The sequence below is a fragment of the Primulina tabacum genome, chromosome 10, assembly GCF_025594145.1.
Source record: "Primulina tabacum isolate GXHZ01 chromosome 10, ASM2559414v2, whole genome shotgun sequence".
NCBI lineage: Eukaryota > Viridiplantae > Streptophyta > Magnoliopsida > Lamiales > Gesneriaceae > Primulina > Primulina tabacum.
In genome coordinates this window covers 37,081,204-37,103,679 of record NC_134559.1, presented here as the reverse complement: position 1 = coordinate 37,103,679, position 22,476 = coordinate 37,081,204, and the positions used below count along the sequence as shown (strand labels likewise).

The following is a 22,476-nucleotide window of genomic DNA, read 5'->3' as shown; positions in this document are numbered from 1 at the left end:
ATTGGGCGAGAGCAGTGCCGCGTGTTGTCTATCCCCGCCCGCGCCACACGTACTCTAGGGATATAAGAATAAACATCCCACTCAATGTCGGGTGCGATCATACCAGCAATAATGCACCGGATCCCATAAAAACTCCGAAGTTAAATGTGCTTTGGCGAGAGCAATACTAGGATTGGTGACCCCCTGGGAAGTCCTCGTGTTGCACCCCTTTTTGTGTTTTTCTAATTTTGATTACTTGTTGACAGACAATTTTTGGCTCAAATCATCTGAATCTCGATCGAGACCAGATAAGACATGTGAAATCAATGTAGCTCGGGAACTGCCGGATTTTGAAAAAATTGTAGCCTAATTTGATTGTAAACAGGCAAACGAACGAGACTCATTACTCCGCAATGAGCTGGCGAGATTTTAGCCGAATTCCTTCTCTAATACCCTATAATTTGCGATTTTTTTCTTCTGTTAAGCTTCCGTTTCCTCGAGAAATCTGCTTAGGAAGTTCGAAATTAAATTCCGGTTCCATTTTATCTTATCTCAGGCATAATAATAGCTTTACATTCGTTATTTTCTTATTCTTAATTTTTTTCTATTTTCTAGGAACATTTAGCGATTTTTGTTGTCGTGAGCCGGTTCTGTGCGGAAGAGTATGACGCAGATTACTACGGAGACGGTTAACTCATTAAAAACAATTATTTCGACTGTTTTATCCATAATTTACGTAAACGGTCGCGACACGAGGACTTCCGAGGGAGGTCACCCATCCTAGCTCTGCCATCGCACCAGAACGCTTAACTTCATGGTTCTGATTGGGCGAGAGAAGTGCCGCGTGTTGTCCATCGCCGTCCGCTCCACATGTACTCGAGGGATATATGAATAAAAATCCCACTGAATGTCGAGTGCGATTATACCAGCACTAATGCATCGGATCCCATCATAACTCCGAATTTAAGCACGCTTTGGCGACAGCAGTACTAGGATGGGTGACCCATTAGGAAGTCCTCGTGTTGCACACCTTTTCGTGTTTTTCTATTTTTGATTACATGTTGACAGACGATTTTCGGCTCAAATCATCTGAATCTCGATCGGACCAAATAAAACATTCTTAGTTTTTTCTATTTTCTGGGAACATTTAGCGATTTTTGTTGTTGTGAGCCGGTTCTGTGCGGAAGGGTATGACGTAGATTACTCTGGAGACGGTTAACTAATTAAAAACAATTATTTCGACTGTTTTAGCCATAATTTAAGTAAATGATCGCGACAGGAGGACTTCCAAGGGAGGTCACCTATCCTAGCTCTTCCATCGCGCCAGAACGCTTAACTTCATGGTTCTGATTGAGCGAGAGCAGTGCCGCATGTTTTCCATCGTCGTCCGCTCCACACGTACCCGAGGAATATAAGAATAAACATCCCACTCAATGTCGGGTGCGATCATGCCAGCACTAATGCACTGGATCCCATCATAACTCCGAAGTTAAGCGTGCTTGGGCGAGTGCAGTACTAGGATGGGTGACCCCCTGGGAAGTCCTCGTGTTGCACCCCTTTTCGTTCGTGTTTTTCTATTTTTGATTACTTGTTGACAGATCATTTTCGGCTTAAATCATCTGAATCTCGATCGAGACCATATAAGACATGTGAAATCAACGTAGCTTGGGCACTGCCGGGTTTTGACAAAATTGTAGCCTAATTTGATTGTAAACGGGCAAACGAACGAGACTCATTACTCCGCAATGAGCTGGCGAGATTTTAGCCGAATTCCTTCTCTAAGACTCTCTAATTTGCGATTTTCCGCTTCTATTAAGCTTCCGTTTCCTCAAGAAATCCGCTTAGGAAGTTCGAAATTAAATTCCGGTTCCATTTTATCTTATCTCAGGCATAATAATAGCTTTACATTCGTTATTTTCTTATTCTTAATTTTTTTCTATTTTCTGTGAACATTTAGCGATTTTTGTTGTCGTGAGCCGGTTCTGTGCGGAAGGGTATGACGCAGATTACTCTGGAGACGGTTAACTCATTAAAAACAATTATTTCGACTGTTTTAGCCATAATTTACATAAACAATCGCGACACGAGGACTGCCCAGGGAGGTCACCCATCTTAGCTCTGCCATCGCGCCAGAACGCTTAACTTCAGGGTTCTGATTGGGCTTGAGCAGTGCCGAGTGTTGTCCATCGCCGCCCGCTCCACACGTACTCGAGGGATATAAGAATAAACATCCCACTCAATGTCGGGTGCGATCATACCAGCACTAATTCATCGGATCCCATCAGAACTCCGAAGTTAAGCGTGCTTGGGCGAGAGCAGTACTAGAATGGATAACCCCCTGGGAAGTCCTCGTGTTGCGCCCCTTTTCGTGTTTTTCTATTTTTTATTACTTGTTGACAGACGATTTTTGGTTCAAATCATCTGAATCTCGATCAGGACCAGATCAGACATGTGAAATCAACGTAGCTCGGGCACTGCCGGATTTGGAAAAATTGTTGGCTAATTTTATTTTAAACGGGAAAAAGAACGAGACTCATTACTCCGCAACGAGGTGGCGAGATATTCGCCTAATTCCTTTTCTAAGTCCCTCTAATTTGAGATTTTTCGCTCCTGTTAAGTTTCCGTTTTCTCGAGAAATCCGTTTAGAAAGTTCGAAATTCGATTTTGGTTTCATTTTATCGTATCCCAGGCATATTAATAACTTTACATTCGCTATTTTCTTCTTCTTAATTTTTTTTCTATTTTCTAGGAACATTTAGCGATTTTTGTCGTCGTGAGCCGGTTCTGGGCGGAAGGGTATGACGCAGATAACTCCGAAGACGGTTAACTCATTAAAAACAATTATTTCGACTGTTTTAGCTATAATTTACGTAAAAGGTCGCGACACGAGGACTTCCCAGGGAGGCCACCCATCCTAGCTCTGCCATCGCTCTAGAACGCTTAACTTCATGGTTCTTATTGGGCGAGAGCAGTGCCGCGTGTTGTCTATCCCCGCCCGCGCCACACGTACTCGAGGGATATAAGAATAAACATCCCACTCAATGTCGGGTGCGATCATACCAGCAATAATGCACCGGATCCCATCAAAACTCCGAAGTTAAGCGTGCTTTGGCGAGAGCAATACTAGGATTGGTGACCCCCTGGGAAGTCCTCGTGTTGCACTCCTTTTCGTGTTTTTCTAATTTTGATTACTTGTTGACAGACAATTTTCGGCTCAAATCATCTGAATCTCGATCGAGACCAGATAAGACATGTGAAATCAATGTAGCTCGGGAACTGCCGGATTTTGAAAAAATTGTAGCCCAATTTGATTGTAAATAGGCAAACGAACGAGACTCATTACTCCGCAATGAGTTGGCGAGATTTTAGCCGAATTCCTTCTTTAATACCCTATAATTTGCGATTTTTTTCTTCTGTTAAGCTTCCGTTTCCTCGAGAAATCCGCTTAGGAAGTTCGAAATTAAATTCCGGTTCCATTTTATCTTATCTCAGGCATAATAATAGCTTTACATTCGTTATTTTCTTATTCTTAATTTTTTTCTATTTTCTAGGAACATTTAGCGATTTTTGTTGTCGTGAGCCGGTTCTGTGCGGAAGAGTATGACGCGGATTACTCCGGAGACGGTTAACTCATTAAAAACAATTATTTCGACTGTTTTATCCATAATTTACGTAAACGGTCGCGACACGAGGACTTCCGAGGGAGGTCACCCATCCTAGCTCTGCCATCGCACCAGAACGCTTAACTTCATGGTTCTGATTGGGCCAGAGAAGTGCCGCGTGTTGTCCATCGCCGTCCGCTCCACATGTACTCGAGGGATATATGAATAAAAATCCCACTGAATGTCGAGTGCGATTATACCAGCACTAATGCACCGGATCCCATCATAACTCCGAATTTAAGCACGCTTTGGCGACAGCAGTACTAGGATGGGTGACCCATTAGGAAGTCCTCGTGTTGCACACCTTTTCGTGTTTTTCTATTTTTGATTACATGTTGACAGACGATTTTCGACTCAAATCATCTGAATCTCGATCGGACCAAATAAAACATTCTTATTTTTTTCTATTTTCTGGGAACATTTAGCGATTTTTGTTGTTGTGAGCCGGTTCTGTGCGGAAGGGTATGACGCAGATTACTCTGGAGACGGTTAACTAATTAAAAACAATTATTTCGACTGTTTTAGCCATAATTTAAGTAAACGATCGCGACAGGAGGACTTCCAAGGGAGGTCACCTATCCTAGCTCTTCCATCGCGCAAGAACGCTTAACTTCATGGTTCTGATTGAGCGAGAGGAGTGCCGCGTGTTTTCCATCGCCGTCCGCTCCACACGTACCCGAGGGATATAAGAATAAACATCCCACTCAATGTCGGGTGCGATCATACCAGCACTAATGCACCGGATCCCATCAGAACTCCGAAGTTAAGCGTGTTTGGGCGAGACCAGTACTAGGATGGGTGACCCCCTGGGAAGTCCTCGTGTTGCATCCCTTTTCGTGTTTTTCTATTTTAGATTACTTGTTGACAGACGATTTTCGGCTCAAATCATCTGAATCTCGATCGAGACCAGATAAGACATGTGAAATCAACGTAGCTCGGGAACTGCCGGATTTTGACAAAATTGTAGCCTAATTTGATTGTAAATGGGCAAACGAACGAGACTCATTACTCCGCAATGAGCTGGCGAGATTTTAGCCGAATTCCTTCTCTAATACCCTCTAATTTGCGATTTTCCGCTTCTGTTAAGCTTTCGTTTAATCGAGAAATCAGCTTAGGAAGTTCGAAATTCGATTCCGGTTCCATTTTATCGTATCTCAGGCATAATAATAGCTTTACATTCGCTATTTTATTCTTCTTATTTTTTTCTATTTTCTGGGAACATTTATCGATTTTTGTTGTCGTGAGCCGGTTCTGTGCGGAAGGGTATGACGCAGATTACTCTGGAGACGGTTAACTCATTAAAAACAATTATTTCGACGGTTTTAGCCATAATTTACATAAACAATCGCGACACGAGGACTGCCCAGGGAAGTCACCCATCTTAGCTCTGCCATCGCGCCAGAACGCTTAACTTCAGGGTTCTGATTGGGCTTGAGCAGTGCCGAGTGTTGTCCATCGCCGCCCGCTCCACACGTACTCGAGGAATATAAGAATAAACATCCCACTCAATGTCGGGTGTGATCATACCAGCACTAATTCAGCGGATCCCATCAGAACTCCGAAGTTAAGCGTGCTTGGGCGAGAGCAATACTAGGATGGGTAACCCCCTGGGAAGTTCTCGTGTTGCGACCCTTTTCGTGTTTTTCTATTTTTTATTACTTGTTGACAGACGATTTTTGGCTCAAATCAACTTAATCTCGATCGGGACCAGATAAGACATGTGAAATCAACGTAGCTCGGGCACTGCCGGATTTGGACAAAATTGTAGCCTAATTTGATTGTAAACGGGCAAACGAACGAGACTCATTACTCCGCAACGGGGTGGCGAGATTTTAGCCGAATTCCTTCTCTAAGACCCTCTAATTTGCGATTTTCCGCTTCTGTTAAGCTGCCGTTTCCTCGAGAAATTCGCTTAGGAAGTCCGAAATTCGATTTCGGTTCCATTTTATTGTATCCCAGGCATAATAATAGCTTTACGTTCTCTATTTTCTTCTTCTGTTTTTTTTTCTATTTTCTGGGAACATTTAGAGATTTTTATTGTCGTTAGCCAGTTCTGTGCGGAAGGGTATGACGCAGATTACTCCGGAGACGATTAACTCATTAAAAACAATTATTTCGACTGTTTTAATCAAAATTTATGTAAACGGTCGCGACACGAGGACTGCCAGGGAGGTCACCCATCCTAGCTCTGCCATCGCGCCAGAACGCTTAACTTCGGGGTTCTGATTGGGCTTGAGCAGTGCCGAGTGTTGTCCATCGCCGCTTGCTCCACACGTACTCGAGGGATATAAGAATTAACATCCCACTTAATGTCGGGTGCGATCATACCAGTACTAATGCACCGGATCCATACCAGTACTAATGCACCATGAGAGAAATCGTTGCCATAAATTGAAACATTTATTAACATGTGAGGATATGGAGTTGAGACTTTTACTAGGAATTTCAGAAGGTCGTATACATTTAACTACCTGAAATAAGCTTTGAATTGATCATCTCAAATTATTTCATAAATTATAATTATGATGATCTTGATATAACTTTGACAGTTTTCAAATTTAATTTAAACACTTAGATAGTTTTGATTACATTTCTATTTAAATTAATCAATATGTTTTGTATTGCTATTAACGCTTAAATTGCTAGGGACTAGCAATAAACTGGTTGGAAGGTGTGATAAACATAAAAATTGTACATTAATTAAATGTTTTATAATATAAATATATAGTTTTTGTTTTATTAAATGTTTAAATATTATATGTTTTATAATAAATTGTATAAAATATAAGTTGTTGTGTAATTACAAGTTTTTACTATTTTTACAGGTTCGATAAAACAAGAATAAACTTGGCGTTGCAAATGGGATTAAGATGATTCTTGGACCTGTAAAAAGTTGATGTTAATATCTACAATATTGGTGTCAAGCATGAGATAAAAATCCTCTCACATTGGGATCAAATTAAGCCACAAATAAAGTTACCAAAGGAGTGACAGTTTTACCATACTCTAGTATTTTGACCATATCTCTCAAATTACTTGGTCAAATGATTTTAAAAAAATACCACAACTAGACAACTCAATTATCCACATGTTTCTTTTTATATGAAGAAGCAAATTCCAAGAAGAAGATTTTCAAAAGTGATGTGTAATATAATATAATATCTTTGAACACCAATGAAGACTTTATGTAAAAAAATAATATTTTATTTGTGGTTGTCTCCCCAAATTTGGCTATAAATAGGGGTGCATTGTAATGTATTGAGATATCCCTCATTCTATGAACAAACCTTTGAGTTCATAATATTTCTCTCTATATTTTTCCTTTATTTCTTCATTTAAATATAATTAGCATGATAATTTCATATTCAAAGTTTTACACTTTGAATAATGAATAGCTACTTCCTAAAGTTGAGATGAAAAGGTGAAACTCTTGGCATGATAATAAGGTTACTAAAAGGTAAGAATTTATGTTTTATATTATTTAATCATTATTTATTGTTTATGTTATATTTATTTCTTTAAGCATTTTTATACCATACTTATAAGTGGGAGTTTTGATTTATTGTTGCTATATGTTACACTAAATTCTTGGAACCATTTAAATGTTAGTTTGGTATTACCAACCATTTAAAGTGGATGCCTTGATTTATTATATATGAATATATTATAATATTAATTTCTTGGTACCATTTAGATGTTAGTTTGGTTTTACCAACCATTTAAAGTGGGAACCTTGATTTACTATATATAAATATATCATAATATTAATTTCTTGGTACCATTTAAATGTTAGTTTGGTTTTACCAACCATTTAAAGTGGGAACCTTGATTTAGTGTTTACAAATATATATAGCACAATAAATACTTGACCACATTTATAAGTTTTAGTATATATTATATACTTATAAGATAATAATATATAACATAATATAAATATGATTATTTAATATATTGGAACCATTTTATTAAGTGGGTTTCAATATTGTTCGTTAATGTTAACTTTATTAAAATACCAAGAGTGGATCCTTTAATCTCAACTACTTAAATTAATATTTGAACAATTAAAATTTACCCATTAAAGATTCAAACAATTAAAATTAAAAAGAAACAAAAAACAAAAACAAAACAAAAAGACATTGTAGTGGACTTGTAATTACCTTAGCTTCCCTGTGGATACGATATTCGGACTCACCGAATTATACTACTTGTGAACAACCTGCTCTTGGGAGTGCAACAATCAAAGTCGCAACAAGTTTTTGGCGCCGTTGCCGGGGAAGTATAATTTAATTTCAAGTCTATTTAATTTTGTTTATAGTTTATTTTTCTTTATTTAAATTTTTATTGCTTTTGTGTGTTTTTATTTTTTTTGCATTTACATTTGCATGAGCATTTGGTCACGTACACTTAGTGGTCGACTCATTCGAAATAACCCTTTATTTTTACAAAACATGGCGTAAGAACCCATCCAAGAAAATGAAGATGAAATTCAATCTCAACATGATCATGATAGACGAAGAACACCTAGAGATCACATGAATCCTACACGTACTAGTGCACCTTCATGTCTAATTTTTCCCCCTGATGCATCTCATTTCAATTTTAAGCCTGGTATTATCCAACTTTTACCCAATTTTCATGGCTTAGATTCTGAAAATCCATACATGCATTTACGAGAGTTTGAAGAAGTGTGCAACACATATAATGATCTAAATTGTAGCATGAACACCATTCGACTTAAGCTTTTTCCTTTTTCTTTAAAAGATAAAGCTAAAACTTGGCTACAAAATCTTAGATCGGGATCCATTCGAACTTGGGATGAATTGCAACAACAATTTTTGAAAAAGTTTTTTCCATCTCATAGAACAGATTCTTTCAAAAGGCAAATCATTACTTTCACTCAAAAACAAGGAGAAACTTTTTATCAGTGTTGGGATAGATACAAAGAATTGCTTAATCTTTGTCCACATCATGGTTTTGAAATTTGGAGAGTTGTTTCTCAATTTTATGAAGGCTTAACACCTAAAGATAGGCAAATGGTTGAATTTATGTGTAATGGAACATTTGAAGATAAAGATCCAAATGACGCAATTGAGTATCTCGATTTATTAGCTGAAAATGCTCAAAATTGGGACACTATAGGTACAATCGAACCATCAAACAAGATTCAATCTCCTACATCTGGTGGAGGTATGTACACTCTCAAAGATGAACATGATCTTCAAGCTAGATTTACATCTTTGGCAAGAAAAGTTGAGGCACTTGAATTGAAAAAGAATGGTCAATTAAAATCTGTTCAAGAAATTGCGTGTCACATCTGTGATACAAGTGATCATTTTACAAAAGATTGTCCCACTTTGCCCTCTTTTAAAGAATGTCTCCATGAACAAGCCAATGTTTTGAACAATTTCAAAAGGCCAAATTTTGAACCATTTTCTCAAAATTACAATCCAGGTTGGCGAAATCATCCAAATTTTAGTTGGAGGAATGATAATGCTGCATAATTTTCACAACCACATTTCCAAAATCAACAAAATTTTCAAAATTATGCACCTTATGTTCCTCCACCTAAAAGAAATTTGGAAGATACATTGAATTCTTTCATTGCAAAGCAAGAGTCTATCAATACTCAAACTGCTCAAACCATGACAGATTTGAAAGATACTCTTGCTAAATTTGCATATGCACTTAATGTTCATGAAAAAGGTAAATTTCCTTCACAACCTCTGCCTAATCCCAAGGATCATCATTCACAAACTGGAACTTCTGGAACTCAACCGATGGATCAGGTAAAATCTGTTATTACCCTTCGAAGTGGTAAGGTTGTGGAAAAATCCATTCTTGAACCTTGTGAAGATGATGATAAATCAACTTCAAAGGGTAAGGAAGTGGAACCCATAACTTGCGAAGAGGAGGTTCAACAAACAGTGTCACCACCATTCCCTCATGCATTGAAAAATACAAAAAAATCAAATTTGAATTCTGATATATATGATATTTTTAAACAAGTAAAAGTTAATATTCTTTTATTAGATGCAATAAAACAGGTACCATTATATGCCAAATTTTTGAAAGACTTGTGCACTGTGAAAAGAAAATTGAATGTGAAAAAGAAAGCATTTTTAGCCGAACAAGTAAGTTCAATCATTCAAAATAATAATACTTTGAAATACAAAGACCCTGGTTGTCCTACTATTTCATGTATTATTGGATAACGAAAGATTAAAAAAGCCTTGCTTGATCTTGGAGCTAGTGTGAATTTACTTCCATATTCAGTTTATCAAGAACTCAATCTAGGCGAGTTAAAATCAACTTCGGTAACACTTTTACTTGCCGATAGATATGTTAAAGTGCCAAGAGGTATGATAGAAGACGTATTGGTCCAAGTTGATAACTTTGTATATCCTGTCGATTTCATAGTTTTAGATACACAACCTATCAAAGCTTGTAATGCAATTCCTGTAATTCTGGGTCGTCCATTTTTAGCAACTTCTAATGCCCTTATAAATTGCAGGAATGGAATAATGAAGTTGTCATTTGGTAACATGACCTTGGAGCTCAATGTTTTTAATCTTTGTAAGCAACCACATGACAAAGGAGATGAAAGTGAAGATGAAAATCTTATTGAAACTCTTGTGGAAGAAAACATTCAAGAAGGTAGTATTCGTGATCAATTAGATATTTGTTCAATTGAAATTGTTAAAGAAAATATTGAAATTGATCTTGATGATTTTATCAGGTATCACTCGTTACCAGGATCAGAGAAAGAATTTGATGCAAAATATGAGAACAAAGACGAACCACCCATATTGGAGTTAAAACCCTTGCCAGAAGAATTGAAGTATGCATTTCTTGGAGAAGACGAAACATATCCAGTGGTAATTTCTTCCAAACTAGAAAGTGATCAAGAAGGTAAATTAGTTGATATGCTTAAAAGACATAAAAATGCAATTGGTTGGACACTAAAAGATCTCAAGGGCATTAATCCACTAATTTGCACACACAAAATTCATTTAGAAGAAAATGCTAAAACATCTCAACAACCACAAAGGAGATTAAATCCACTCATGAAAGATGTTGTGAAAACTGAAGTTCTCAAACTACTTGATGTTGGGATTATCTACCCTATTTCTGATAGTAAGTGGGTAAGCCCAACACAAGTAGTTCCAAAAAAATCTGGCATCACAGTGATAAAAAATGAAAAAAGGTGAATTGTTAACAAGTCGAGTCCCATCTAGTTGGCGGATGTGTATTGCTTATAGAAAATTAAATGACGCCACTGGAAAAGATCATTTTCCATTACCATTTTTGGATCAAATTTTAGAAAGAGTAGCAGGTCATCCATACTACTGTTTTCTTGATGGATATTCAGGTTATTATCAAATTCCCATTGCACTCGAAGATCAAGAAAAAACTACATTCACATGTCCTTTTGGAACATTTGCATTCAGAAGGATGCCATTTGGTTTATGCAATGCCCCAGCAACATTTCAAAGATGTATGCTAAGCATTTTTTGCGACATGGTTGAAAATTGTTTGGAAATTTTCATGGATGATTTAACTGTCTTTGGGAATACATTTGATAATTGTCTTGAAAATTTGGAAAAAGTTTTAAAAAGATGCGTGGAAAAAGGTCTTATTTTAAATTGGGAAAAATGTCATTACATGATTACTTCTGGAATTGTTTTGGGACATGTCGTGTCATCTCATGGAATTGAAGTTGATAAAGCAAAAGTTGATGTCATTGCCAATTTACCCCCTCCAAAAACCATTAAAGAAATTCGCTCATTTTTGGGACATGATGGATTTTATCGGAGGTTTATAAAGGGCTTTAGTTTAATCTCTAAACCCATTTGTAACCTCTTAACAAAAAACACTGCATTTGAGTGGACTCAAGAATGTCAAAATGCTTTTGATAAAATTATTCGACATTTAACATCAGCTCCTATCATGCAACCTCCTGACTGGTCTTTACCATTTGAAATCATGTGCGATGCGAGTGATTATGCAGTCGGTGCAGTACTGGGTCAAAGAAGAAACGGTAAGCCTTATGTGATATATTATGCAAGTAGAACTTTAAACAATGCACAAATGAATTACTCCACAACTGAAAAAGAACTACTTGCTGTAATATTTGCATTAGATAAATTTCGTTCTTATTTGATTGGATCAACGACTATTGTGTTTACTGATCATTCTGCTATTAGATATTTGTTGACCAAACAGGATGCAAAGCCACGACTGATACGATGGATTTTGTTACTCCAAGAATTTGACATTGTGATCAAAGATAAAAAAGGAACCGAGAATGTCGTAGCCGATCATTTATCGAGACTAGTAACAGGATCATCTTGTGAAATGACACCAATTAACGATAGTTTTCCTGACGAACATCTATTTTCAGTTACTACTACACCTTGGTTTGCTAACATAGTAAATTTTCTTGTGACAGGAAAAATGCCACCGCAATAGAGTTCCCAAGATAAAAAAAAAATTTTGAATGAGGTAAAAAACTTTTATTGGGATGATCCGTATCTGTTCAAGTATTGTCCAGATCAAATTTTTCGACGTTGCATATCCGACAATGAGGTTAGTAGTGTCATTAAATTTTGTCATTCAGAAGCATGCGGAGGACATTTTTCTTCAAAGAAAACGGCTGCAAAAATCTTGCAGTGTGGATTTTATTGGCCCACTTTGTTTAAAGACACCCACGAAATCTGCAAGATCTGTGAAAATTGTCAAAAATTGGGTGCGATTTCAAAAAGAAACATGATGCCTTTGAATCCTATCATTGAAATCTTTGACTGTTGGGGAATTGATTTTATGGGACCTTTTCCATTGTCGTTTGGATACTTGTATATTTTAGTTGCAGTTGATTATGTTTCCAAATGGATAGAGGCAATTCCATGTCGAAAAAATGATCATAAAATCGTCATCAAATTTTTAAAAGAAAATATTTTTAGTAGATTTGGAATTCCTCGAGCCATGATAAGTGATGGGGGAACTCACTTTGTTAATAAACCATTTGCTTCATTAATGAAAAAATATGGTATTACTCATAAAGTAACTACTCCTTATCATCCTCAAACAAATGGACAAGTTGAATTAGCTAATAGGGAGATAAAGCAAATTTTGGAAAAAACTGTTAACTCAAATAGAAAAGATTGGTCTCTGCAACTTAATGATGCACTTTGGGCATATCGAACAGCTTTTAAAACATCATTGAATATGTCTCCCTATAGGTTGGTTTATGAAAAATATTGTCATTTGCCTGTGGAATTGGAACATAAAGCTTATTGGGCGATCAAAACATTAAATTCAAGCATGGATGATGCCAACAAATTGCGTAAATTGCAACTTAATGAACTCGATGAACTCAGAAATGACGCGTATGAGAATTCAAGGATTTATAAAGCAAAAATCAAATCATTTCATGATAAAACAATTCTTAGAAAATCTTTTGAGATTGGTAAAAAAGTTTTGCTTTATAATTCTCGACTTCACATATTCCCAGGAAAATTACGATCAAGATGGACAGGCCCATATGTTGTAAAGCATGTGTATACTTATGGAGTTGTGGATATTGAAAATCCTAAAAATGGTGATATTTTTAAAGTAAATGGACAAAGGCTTAAACCATTTTTAGAAAATGAAATCTTTCAAGAAGAGTTTATTTCCCTTTCTGATCCTTGATTTTTTTTTTGTTGCATTTAAGTTTGTTTGTTTTTATTTCAGGTTTTCTTAATATTTTTATTTTCCCGGTTAAATGGCGGATAACGGTACTCCGTGACTCTCATAGTCGGTTAAATCAGTTTCCCACAATTGCTGATACAAAAATAAAACAAAATAATTTCTTTTCAAAATGGATGAAATTCTCTCAAAAATTTGTAAATATTTTCCCTCTGTTTCTGAAAATGTTCTAAAAAAAATTTATGCAGGAAGGTGTGAAAGATTGAGATTGCTAATGCAAAAAGGAATTCCAGAAGATATTCGTCTTGTAATAGAAGCTAAGGTCCGATTAGGAGGAGAAGTTCCACAATCATTGCTCATTCGGTATTTGCCTGGATTAGGAAAAAGCACTTATGCGAAAAAACGAAGGGCCAAAAGTTTAGGGGTTTGTCATAAGTGTGCAAGATGGACTTGTGACAAACGATGCAGATCTTTGGGATGTGTTTCAAATAACAGAGAAGATAAAATTGGTTTCATTAAGAATGTGCTGAGTAAGGAGTCTTTAGATAACATCTTATTGACTCTTGAGACGCATTCTAGTGGACATGTGCATATTGAACTTCTCCGTTTATGGAAACAATTCCAAGATGAGCGTCATAGTCTTGGGAATCCGACTAAAAAAGACCCTGTTTGCCAATTTATAAGAAAATTGGATGGGAAGCATATTCTCGACTCATAGAAGGCGTTGAAGCCGTTTCTGGACGTAAAACCAGAGGAAAATTGTGAGCCACAATCACACTACTGTTTATATGCGTGTGTCATTATTGTTTTTACTATTTATTCTGTTTACAGCTGTGACCCATAGTTTTGTCATGATAACATATTACTCCTCTAAAATCTCTCATCTTTCTCTCTATTTTCGCAGAAAAAAAAAGAAAGTAAAAACATGGCTGGATCCTCTGCACAAACATTGAAAAATATTTGTGTATTTTGTAGGCCGAGTCCTGGAAAAAATGAAGTGTTTGTAGAAGCAGCGAATAATCTTGGAAAAATATTGGCTGAGAGAAAAACTCACTTGGTATATGGGGGAGGTAATATTGGGTTAATGAGATCTGTTTCAACATCTGCTCATCTTGGAGGTAGTCAGGTTTTGGGTATTATTCCTATAGCTTTAGCTGAAGGAAATATTACAGGTGTTACGATTGGGGAGGAATTAAAAGTTTCTTCTATGTATGAAAGAATCACTCAAATGATTGAAAATTATGATGCTTTTATTGCACTACCAGGTGGTTTTGGTACATTAGAAAAAAATTTTCACACTGTTTCTTGGGCACAACTTAATATCCATAATAAACCTGTGGGCTTGTTGAATATCAATAATTATTTTGACAGTTTTTTGACATTTCTTGATTAAGCTATGGAACAGAATTTCATTTCAGAAAATTCACGACGGATGTTCATCTGTGCTTCGACTGCCGACCAATTAATTGATGATTTGGAAGCTTTTGTTCATAAGCCTGATCCGATGATAACAAAGATCAATTGGTCGCAATCAAGCAGTAAGAAAAGGAAGTTGGATCATTGATTCAAAAGTCATGGATTGGTTTGCGTTTGTTTCAGTTTGTTATCTTCAATAAAATTCCAGGTGATATCTCTTTCATTACGTACTCTTTATTAATAGTTATTTTGACATTAGGGACAATGTCATATTCTGATTGGGGGGAGAACAAACTTATATAAAAAAAAAATTTTAAAAAAAAATAAATAAAAAAAAATAATATATATTATTTTAAAATAAAATCATGTTTATTATTTGTATCTTAGTAATTTTTGCAAAAATTGTCATACATTACATGTTTGAAAGATTTAAATTAGAACATGCATTAATCTATTTAAGAATGTTTAAATTTTTATTTGAAAAAAAAAGTCAATTTTAATATTCTGATCAATATAAAAATATGATTTATGAAATCTTTTTGAGTGATTAACCATTGTGATAATATCAGGTATTAAAGTATATGGCCCAAGATATACCTTATAAGAGTGCCTATAATTTTAAACTCACACATATTTTGTGAGTGAGTGGAGAGGACTGAGAAAACAGCTTTCGAGCCTTTATTGATCATGAGAGAGACTATCTATTGTTTAGATCTTGAGTTCTTATTTTGAAGAAAAAAAAAACGATATTTCCTGAAAAAAAAACGGAGAAAAATACAAAAAGAAAGATATTGAATATCTATGTAATTTTTAAGTTATATGCTACGACCCATATATCTCTCATAAAAAAAAAACAAAAAACAAAAAAGAGAGAGAAATTTATTGTACAAATTAAATAAATATGTGGTCAAGAAGCATAAACTTAGTCTGATTCCATGAAGTTATGCAAAAAAAAAAATATCAGGAAAAAATATATAATAAGAACAACTAGATTTTGAATCAATGGATTTTCTATCTTTTGATTAGTTTGGCTCGTTTGTCTGTCTGCATTCTGTAAACCATTTTTCTGAGCATTTATCTGTATTCCAACTCCATGAGAGAAATCGTTGCCATAAATTGAAACATTTATTAACCTGTAAGGATATGGAGTTGAGACTCTTACTAGGAATTTCTGAAGGCCGTGTACATTTAACTACCTGAAATAAGCTTTGAATTGATCATCTCAAATTATTTCATAAATTATAATTATGATGATCTTGATATAACTTTGACAGTTTTCAAATTTAATTTAAACACTTAGATAGTTTTGATTACATTTCTATTTAAATTAATCAATATGTTTTGTATTGCTATTAACGCTTAAATTGCTAGGGACTAGCAATAAGCTTGTTGGAAGGTGTGATAAACATAAAAATTGTACATTAATTAAATAATTTATAATATAAATATATAGTTTTTGTTTTATTAAATGTTTAAATATTATATGTTTTATAATAAATTGTATAAAATATAAGTTGTTGTGTAATTACAAGTTTTTAATATTTTTTACAGGTTCGATAAAACCAGAATAAACTTGGCGTTGCAAATGGGATTAAGATGATTCTTGGACCTGTAGAAAGTTGATGTTAATATCTACAATATTGGTGTCAAGCATGAGATAAAAATCCTCTCACAATTGGGATCAAATTAAGCAACAAATAAAGTTACCAAAGGAGTGGCAGTTTTACCATGCTCTAGTATTTTGACCATATCTCTCAAATTACTTGGTCAAATGATTTGAAAAAAATACCACAACTAGACAACTCAATTATCCACATGTTTCTTTTTATGTGAAGAAGCAAATTCCAAGAAGAAGATTTTCAAAAGTGATGTGTAATATAATATAATATCTTGGAACACCAATGAAGACTTTTGTGTAAAAAAATAATATTTTATTTGTGGTTGTCTTCCCAAATTTGGCTATAAATAGGGGTGCATTGTAATGTATTGAGATATCCCTCATTCTATGAACAAACCTTTGAGTTCAAAATATTTCTCTCTATATTTTTCCTTTATTTCTTCATTTAAATATAATTAACATGATAATTTCATATTCAAAGTTTTACAGTTTGAATAATGAATAGCTAACTTCCTAAAGTTGAGATGAAAAGGTGAAACTCTTGGCATGATAATAAGGTTACTAAAAGGTAAGAATCTATGTTTTATATTATTTAATCATTATTTATTGTTTATGTTATATTTATTTCTTTAAGCATTTTTATACCATACTTATAAGTGGGAGTTTTGATTTATTGTTGCTATATGTTACACTAAATTCTTGGAACCATTTAAATGTTAGTTTGGTATTACCAACCATTTAAAGTGGATGCCTTGATTTATTATATATGAATATATTATAATATTAATTTCTTGGTACCATTTAAATGTTAGTTTGGTTTTACCAACCATTTAAATTGGGAACCTTGATTTACTATATATAAATATATCATAATATTAATTTCTTGGTTCCATTTAAATGTTAGTTTGGTTTTACCAACAATTTAAAGTGGGAACCTTGATTTAGTGTTTACAAATATATATAGCACAATAAATACTTGACCACATTTATAAGTTTTAGTATATATTATATACTTATAAGATAATAATATATAACATAATATAAATATGATTATTTAATATATTGGAACCATTTTATTAAGTGGGTTTCAATATTGTTCGTTAATGTTAACTTTATTAAAATATCTAGAGTGGATCCTTTAATCTCAACTACTTAAATTAAAATTTGAACAATTAAAATTTACCCATTAAAGATTCAAACAATTAAAATTAAAAAGAAACAAAAAACAAAAACAAAACAAAAAGACATTGTAGTGGACTTGTAATTACCTTAGCTTCCCTGTGAATACGATATTCGGACTCACCGAATTATACTACTTGTGGACAACCTGCTCTTGGGAGTGCAACAATCAAAGTCGCAACAGAAGTCATTGTGTTGCACCCCTTTTCGTGTTTTTCTATTTTTGATTACTTGTTGACAGACGATTTTCGGCTCAAATCATCTGAATCTCGATCGGGACCAGATAAGACATGTGAAATCAACGTAGCTCGGGCACTGCCGGATTTGGACAAAATTGTAGCCTAATTTGATTGTAAACAGGCAAACGAACGAGACTCATTACTCCGCAATGAGCTGGCGAGATTTTAGCCAAATTCCTTCTCTAAAAGCCTCTAATTTGCGATTTTCCGATTCTGTTAAGCTTATGTTTACTCGACAAATCCGCTTAGGTAGTTCGAAATTCGATTCATGTTCCAGTTTATCGTATCTCAAACATAAAAATAGCTTTACATTCGCTATTTTCTTCTTCTTTTTTTTTTCTATTTTCTGGGAACATTTAGCGATTTTTGTTGTCGTGATCCGGTTCTGTGCGGAAGGGTATGACGCAGATTACTATGGAGACGGTTAACTCATGAAAAACAATTATTTCGAGCCTAACTTCATGGTTCTGATTGGGCGAGAGAAGTGCCGCGTGTTTTCCATCGCCGCCCGCTCTAACGTAGCTCGAGCACTGCCGGATTTGGACCAAATTGTAGCCTAATTTGATTGTAAACGGGCAAACGAACGAGACTCATTACTCCACAAGGAGCTGGCGAGATTTTAGCCGAATTCCTTCTCTAAGACCATCTAATTTGCGATTTTCCGCTTCTGTTAAGCTTCCGTTTCCTCGAGAAATCCGCTTAGGAAGTTCGAAATTCGATTTCGGTTCCATTTTATCGTATTTCAGCCATAATAATAGCTTTACATTCGCTATTTTCTTCTTTTTATTTTTTTTTCTCTTTTCTGGGAACATTTAGCAATTTTTTTGTCGTGAGCCGGTTCTGTGCGGAATGGTATGTCGCAGATTACTCCGGAGACGGTTAACTCATTAAAAACAATTTTCAACTGTTTTAGCCATAATTTACGTAAATGGTCGCGACACGAGGACTTCCCAGGGAGGTCACCCATCCTAGCTCTTCCATCGCACCAGAACGCTAAACTTCATGGGTTTGATTGGGCGAGATCAGTGCCGCGTGTTGTCCATCGCCGCCCGCTCCACACGTACTCGAGGGATATAAGAATAAACATCCTACTCAATGTCAGGTGCGATCATACCAGCACTAATGCTCCGGATCCCATCCGAACTCCGGAGTTAAGCGTGCTTGGACGAGAGCCGTACTAGCATGGGTGACCCCCTGGGAAGTCCTCATGTTGCACCCTTTTCGTGTTTTTCTATTTTGGATTACTTGTTGACAGACGATTTTCGGCTCAAATCATCTGAATCCTCATCGAGACAAGATAAGACATGTAAAATCAATGTAGCTCAGAAACTGCCGGATTTTGAAAAAATTTTAGCCTAATTTGATTGTAAACGGGCAATCGAACGAGACTCATTACTCCGCAATGAGCTGGCAAGATTTTAGCCGAATTCCTTCTCTAAGAACCTCTAATTTGCTATTTTCCGCTTCTGTTAAGCTTCCGTTTCCTCAAGAAATTCGTTAAGGAAGTTCGAAATTTGATTCTGGTTCCATTTTATTATATCCCTGTCATAATAATAGCTTTACATTCGCTATTTTCTTCTTCTTGTTTTTTTTTCTATTTTCTGGGAACATTTAGCGATTTTTTTTGTCGTGAGCCGGTTCTGTGCGGAAGGGTATGACGCAGATTACTCCGGAGACGGTTAACTCATTAAAAAGAATTATTTTGACTGTTTTAGCCATAATTTACGTAAACGGTCGCGACACGAGGACTGCCCAGGGAGGTCACCCATCCTAGCTCTGCCATCGCGCCAGAACGCTTAACTTCATGGTTCTGATTGGGCGAGAGAAGTGCCGCGTGTTGTCCATCGCAGCCCGGTCCACACGTACTCGAGGGATATAAGAATAAACATCCCATTCAATGTCTGGTACGATCATACCCGCACTAATGCACCGGATCCCATCAGAACTACCAAGTTAAGCGTGCCTGGGCGAGAGAAGTACTAGGATGGATGACCCCCTAAGAAGTCCTCGTGTTGCACCCCTTTTCGTGTTTTTCTATTTTTGATTACATGTTGACGGACAATTTTAGGCTCAAATCATCTGAATCTCGATCGAGACCGGATAAGACATGTGAAATCAACGTAGTACGGGCACTGCCGGATTTTAACAAAATTTTAGGCTAATTTAATTGTAAACGGGCAAACGAACGAGCCTCATTACTCCGCAACGAGGTGGCAAGATTTTAGACGAATTCCTTCTCTAAGACCCTCTAATTTGCGATTTTCCGCTTTTGTTAATCTTTCGTTTCCTCGAGAAATCTTCTTAGGAAGTTTGAAATTCGATTTCGGTTCCATTTTATCGTATACCAAGCATAATAATAGCTTTACATTCGCTATTTTCTTCTTCTTATTTTTTTTCTATTTTCTGGGAACATTTAGCGGTTTTTATTGTCGTGAGCCGGTTCTGTGCAGAAGGATATGACGAAGATTACTCCGGAAACGGTTAACTCATTAAAAACAATTATTTCGAATGTTTTAGCCATAATTTACGTAAGCGGTCGCGACACGAGGACTGCCCAGGGAGGTCACCAATCCTAGCTCTGCCATCGCGCCAGAACGCTTAACTTCATGGTTCTTATTGGGCGAGAGCAGTACCGCGTGTTGTCCATCGCCGCCTGCTCCACACGTACTCGAGGGATATAAGAATAAAAATCCCATCAGAACTCCGAAGTTAAGCATGCTTGGGTGAGAGCAGTACTAGGATGGGTGACCCCTTGGGAAGTCCTCGTGTTGCACCCCTTTTCGTGTTTTTATATTTTTGGTTTCTTGTTGACATACGATTTTTGGCTCAAATCATCTGAATCTCGATCGGGACCAGATAAGACATGTGAAATTGACGTAGCTCGGGCACTGCCGGATTTGTACAAAATTGTAGCCTAATTTGATTGTAAACGGGCAAACGAACGAGACTCATTACTCCGCGATGAGCTGACGAGATTTTAGCCGAATTTCTTCTCCGAGACACTCTAATTTGCGATTTTTCGCTTCTGTTAAGATTTCGTTTCCTCGAGAAATCCGCTAAGGAAGTTTGAAATTCGATTCTGGTTCCATTTTATCGTATCTCAGGCTTAATAATGGCTTTACATTCGCTGTTTTCTTATTCTTATTTTTTTTTCTATAATTCTGGGAACATTTTGTGATTTTTGTTGTCGTGAGCCGGTACTGTGCGGAAGGGTATGACGCAGATTACTCCGGAGACGGTTAACTCATTAAAAACAATTTTCGACTGTTTTATCTATAATTTACGTAAATGGTCGCGACACGAGGACTTCACAGGGAGGTCACCCATCCTAGCTCTGCTATCGCACCAGAACGCTAACTTCATGGTTTTGATTGGACGAGAGCAGTGCCGCGTGTTGTCCATCGCCGTCCGCTTTACACGTACTCGAGGTATATAAGAATAAACATCCTACACAATGTAAGGTGCGATCATAACAGCACTAATGCACCGGATCCCATCAGAACACCGAAGTTAAGCGTGCTTGGGCGAGAGCCGTATTAGGATGGGTGACCCCCTGGGAAGTCCTCGTGTTGCGCCCCTTTTCGTGTTTTTCTATTTTTGATTACTTGTTGACAGAAAATTTTCGGCTCAAATCATCTGAATCTCGATCGGGACCATACAAGACATGGGAAATCAACGTAACTCGGGCACTGCCGGATTTGGACAAAATTGTAGGATAATTTGATTGTAAACGGGCAAACGAATGACACTCATTACTCTGCAATGAGCTGACGAGATTTTAGCCGAATTCCTTCTCTAAGACCCTCTAATTTGCGATTTTCCGCTTCTGTTAAGCTTCTGTTTCCTCGAGAAATCCGCTTAGGAAGTCCGAAATTCGATTCCAGTTTCATTTTATCATATCCTATGCATAATAATAGCTTTACATTCGCTATTTTCTTTTTCTTAATTTTTTTTCTATTTTCTGAGAACATTTAGCAATTTTTGTTGTCGTGAGCCGGTTTTATGCGGAAGGGTATGACGCAGATTACTCCGGAGACGGTTAACTCATTAAAACAAATATTTCGACTGTTTTAGCCATAATTTACGTAAATGATCGCGACACGAGGATTTACCAGGGAGTGTCACCCATCCTAGCTCTTCCATCGCGCCACAACGCTTAACTTCATGGTTCTGATTGGGCGAGAGCAGTGCCGAGTGTTGTGCATCGCCGCCTGCTCCTACGTACTCGATGGATATAAGAATAAATATCCCACTCAATGTCAGGTGCGGTCATACCAGCAGTAATGCACCGGATCGCATTAGAACTCCGAAGTTAAGCGTGCTTGGGCGAGAGCTGTACTAGGATGGGTTACCACCTGGGAAGTCCTCGTGTTGCACCCCTTTTCGTGTTTTTCTATTTTTGATTACTTGTTGACAGACGATTTTCGGCTCAAATCATCTGAATCTCGATCGGGACCAGATAAGACATGTGAAATCAACGTAGCTCGGGCACTGCCGGATTTTGACAAAATTGTAACCAAATTTGATTGTTCCGCAATGAGCTGGCGAGATTTTAGCCGAATTCCTTCTCTAAGACCCTTTAAATTGCGATTTTCCGCTTCTGTTAAGCTTCCGTTTCCTCGAGAAATCTGCTTAGGAAGTTCGAAATTCGATTCCGGTTCCATTTTATCTTATCTACGGCATAATAATAGCTTTA

The 22,476-nt window shown here is 36.5% G+C and overlaps 9 non-coding genes and 4 pseudogenes across 9 annotated transcripts; 12 read left to right on the top strand and 1 right to left on the bottom strand.

Moving 5' to 3' along the window:
• Positions 1-89: 89 nt before the first annotated feature.
• LOC142511292 (5S ribosomal RNA) lies at positions 90-208 on the top strand (annotated as a pseudogene).
• Positions 209-891: 683 nt separating this feature from the next.
• Positions 892-1,010, top strand: LOC142512753 (5S ribosomal RNA; annotated as a pseudogene).
• Positions 1,011-1,417: 407 nt separating this feature from the next.
• Positions 1,418-1,536, top strand: LOC142515703 (5S ribosomal RNA). The gene has a single exon (XR_012811534.1). It is a non-coding gene; the product is annotated as a 5S ribosomal RNA (ribosomal RNA).
• A 687-nt stretch (positions 1,537-2,223) lies between these two features.
• LOC142516051 (5S ribosomal RNA) lies at positions 2,224-2,342 on the top strand. Its single transcript, XR_012811866.1, has one exon. It is a non-coding gene; the product is annotated as a 5S ribosomal RNA (ribosomal RNA).
• Positions 2,343-3,025: 683 nt separating this feature from the next.
• On the top strand, positions 3,026-3,144 carry LOC142509862 (5S ribosomal RNA). Its single transcript, XR_012808010.1, has one exon. It is a non-coding gene; the product is annotated as a 5S ribosomal RNA (ribosomal RNA).
• A 683-nt stretch (positions 3,145-3,827) lies between these two features.
• LOC142512587 (5S ribosomal RNA) lies at positions 3,828-3,946 on the top strand (annotated as a pseudogene).
• A 407-nt stretch (positions 3,947-4,353) lies between these two features.
• Positions 4,354-4,472, top strand: LOC142512852 (5S ribosomal RNA). Its single transcript, XR_012808882.1, has one exon. It is a non-coding gene; the product is annotated as a 5S ribosomal RNA (ribosomal RNA).
• A 682-nt stretch (positions 4,473-5,154) lies between these two features.
• LOC142506871 (5S ribosomal RNA) lies at positions 5,155-5,273 on the top strand. The gene has a single exon (XR_012805146.1). It is a non-coding gene; the product is annotated as a 5S ribosomal RNA (ribosomal RNA).
• Positions 5,274-8,507: 3,234 nt separating this feature from the next.
• Positions 8,508-8,616, bottom strand: LOC142513036 (small nucleolar RNA R71). Its single transcript, XR_012809003.1, has one exon. It is a non-coding gene; the product is annotated as a small nucleolar RNA R71 (small nucleolar RNA).
• A 10,264-nt stretch (positions 8,617-18,880) lies between these two features.
• LOC142507955 (5S ribosomal RNA) lies at positions 18,881-18,999 on the top strand. Its single transcript, XR_012806190.1, has one exon. It is a non-coding gene; the product is annotated as a 5S ribosomal RNA (ribosomal RNA).
• Positions 19,000-19,682: 683 nt separating this feature from the next.
• Positions 19,683-19,801, top strand: LOC142510614 (5S ribosomal RNA; annotated as a pseudogene).
• Positions 19,802-21,239: 1,438 nt separating this feature from the next.
• LOC142508638 (5S ribosomal RNA) lies at positions 21,240-21,358 on the top strand. Its single transcript, XR_012806845.1, has one exon. It is a non-coding gene; the product is annotated as a 5S ribosomal RNA (ribosomal RNA).
• Positions 21,359-22,041: 683 nt separating this feature from the next.
• Positions 22,042-22,160, top strand: LOC142506507 (5S ribosomal RNA). The gene has a single exon (XR_012804796.1). It is a non-coding gene; the product is annotated as a 5S ribosomal RNA (ribosomal RNA).
• The last annotated feature ends 316 nt before the right edge of the window (positions 22,161-22,476 follow it).